This window comes from Etheostoma spectabile, chromosome 3 (assembly GCF_008692095.1).
Source record: "Etheostoma spectabile isolate EspeVRDwgs_2016 chromosome 3, UIUC_Espe_1.0, whole genome shotgun sequence".
In the NCBI taxonomy this organism is placed as follows: domain Eukaryota; kingdom Metazoa; phylum Chordata; class Actinopteri; order Perciformes; family Percidae; genus Etheostoma; species Etheostoma spectabile.
In genome coordinates, this window is record NC_045735.1 from 29,996,031 (window position 1) to 29,999,018 (window position 2,988).

Consider the following 2,988-nt stretch of genomic DNA (forward strand, 5'->3'; position numbering starts at 1 on the left):
CACTGGTCCAACAGAGGAGCAGCTTCTCTCAGAGGCTCCGACAGCTTCCAGGTCACAAGGACCGCTACAGGAAATAATTCCTACCACAGGCAACAAAACTCTTTAACACATCATCACTTGGTGTTAGATTAGACCCTGAGACTCCACAATACTGCACTAAGGGCAACCTGCACAATTGGTTTATTTACATTTTAGCATCCTTTAAACATTTTAGCATAGCTACTAATTAAAAAGTTGCACATTTTGTTTTCACATCCTGTATAAAATCAAATATTTGTTCTCATATTTTTATTCCTATTACCTTTATTATTTAATGTATATTGTATGTACAGTGCGGTTTGAAAGTTTTGGCACCGCAGGTAAAACTGTGTATTAATGTGCATAAGGAAGCCATGAAAAGATGGAAAAATCTCCAAAAGGCATTAAATGACAGATTAGACTTTTGTATAATATTTTACTAAAAGTTATATTTTATTTCATTATTATCTTTCAACATTACAAAAAAAAAAAAATGGCATCTGCAAAACTTGGGCACCCTGCAGGGTTATGCAGCACCGCCCCTTTGGAGAGCTGAGACCACAGTGTCATGGATTGTTCTCAATCATCGTCTGGAAAGACCAGTGTGATGCAATTTAAGGTTTTAAATGCCCAGACTATATGACTTGCCCCACCAATTGCACCTAGGCTTCTTCTAAGCAGTTGTGCTAGAAAACTGAAACTAAAAATAGTTGACGCTCACAAGCAGGGGAAAAGCTATAGAAGATAGCAAAGCGGTTTTTCAGATGCCAATATCCTCTGTTCGGAATGTAATTAAGAAATGGCAGTCCTCAGGAACAGTGGAAGTTAAAGCAAGATCTGGAAGACCAAGAAAAATATCAGACAGAACAGCTCGCAGGATTGTGAGAAAAGCAAGTCCAAATCCACGTTTGACTGCACGATCCATCCAGAAAGACCTGGAGACACTGGAGTTGTGGTACACCAGTCCACTATAAAGAGATGCTTGTACAAATATGGTCTTCATGGAAGAATTGTCAGAATAAAACCTCTTCTACGTCCTCACCACAAAAATTTGCGTTTGAAGTTTTCAAATGAACATATAGACAAGCCTGATTTATTGTGGAAGCAAGTTCTTTGGATCAATGAGGTTAAAATTAGGGATGAGCGAGTACAGCATTATCTGTATCTGTATCTGTATCTGTTTACCACATGAATTATCTGTATCGGATCCGTACTCGGACTGGGGGGGCCTAAACCGGAAGTGGTCCGATTTAACCGGAGTGGAGTGGTCAGGTTCTCGAAATGTGCGGGGCTTTAACCGGTATGTTATTTAAGCATGCAATTGATAGTGAGTGATCAAAAATTGTATATTTATTGTGATTGAAAACTATTTACATGACAGCATCAAGCTCAGATCAATGGTGTTGTCATGGTAACAAACAAAATATATACAGAACGTTTGCGAACAATGAATACAAAACATGCGGTTGCATATTTGAAGTAAATGTAATGAACAAGAGTTTCATACTCAATATAACTTTCTTTTTTAACTTTTTATTTTTTCATGATCAGTGTGATTTTTTTTTTTTGGTTCTTTTTTATTTTTATTTCCACACCAGGTGCGTGTGTGTGGTGGGTGTGTGTGTGTGTGTGTGTGGTGTGTGTGTGTGTGTAAGAGAGAGACACAGAGAGAGAGGGGGCGGGGGGCAGCTGACAGTAAAAAAAAAAAAATCTCCGATGGCAGAGACGCAACGGGAGTCACATTTAAAACAAGCAGCATGTCTGAAACCCGTCACCAAAATCTACTGGATATGTAAGGACTACAAACCCCACGTTCACCAGAAATCTACTGGTTACTATGTAAGGACTCCAAACCGAAGTTAAAAACAAACCTGAAGCTGAAGAAACCATAAACGTTAACGGAACAGATCCACAGACCCGAGAGCGAGCGAGAGAGAGAGGGAGAGAGAGAGGGAGAGAGGGAGAGAGGGAGCGCATTTCTCCTTGTTCTGTGTGTGTGTGTGTGTGTGATTGATCCGAGCGGGTTTGTAGGGGGGGGGGGGCGCTGTGATTATCACAGAACGCTGCGCGGCCAGTTGAGGAGTTGTATTCAATCCGAGCACGGATATTGACTCATATTATCGATAATACTGTACTCTTTTGGCATTTAAAGTGGCCCCTCTATTCGTTACCCAGATACTCGTTTCAGCCGGATACTCGGATCACCCCTAGTTAAAATAGAACTTTTTGACCGCAATGAGCTAAGGAACGTTTTGGAGGAGAAAGAAATTTAATGAAAAGCTCTGTCCAACTGTTAAGCATGGGGGGGATCAATCATGCTTTGGGGTTGTAATGCAACCAGCGGCACAGGAAAAATTTCACGAGTAAAAGGAAAAATTAATTCAATAACATTTTAGCAAATATTTGGACGCTAACTTGATGCCATCTGTGAAAATGCTGAAGTTAAAGAAAGGATGGCTTCTACAAATTGATAATGCTCCTAAACACACCTCAAAATCCAAAGTGGATTACATCAAGAAGTGTAAACTGAAGTTTTTGCCATTGCCTTCACAATCTCCTGACCTCAACACAACTGAAAATCTACGGATATACCTTAAAAGAGCAGTACGTGACAGACAGCCCAGAAATCTCAAGGAAGAGTTTTGGAAGGAAGAATGGGCAACGATACCTCAAACAAAAAAGGAAAGACTCTTGGCTGGCTACAAGAAGTGTTTCCAAGCAGTGATACTTGCCAAAGGGGCAGAACAAGGTATTATCTCTGCAGGGTGCAGTCTGATATTTTGAAAGTGTAAAATGTGGAAATAAAATCTACCTTTTAGTGATATTTGCATTTCTAATCTGTAATTTGATGCTTTTGGAAAGTTTTCCACCTTTTCTCAACTTCTTTATGCACATTAATACAAATGTTTACTTTGGGTGCCCAAACTTTCAAACCCCACTGTATGCATATTGTATCCTAGTATTTCATTT

At 39.8% G+C, this 2,988-nt stretch overlaps 1 pseudogene; it reads right to left on the bottom strand.

The window, feature by feature from the left end:
- LOC116683237 (extracellular calcium-sensing receptor-like) overlaps positions 1–2,988 on the bottom strand; it is a 10,305-nt pseudogene that overhangs the window by 3,176 nt on the left and 4,141 nt on the right.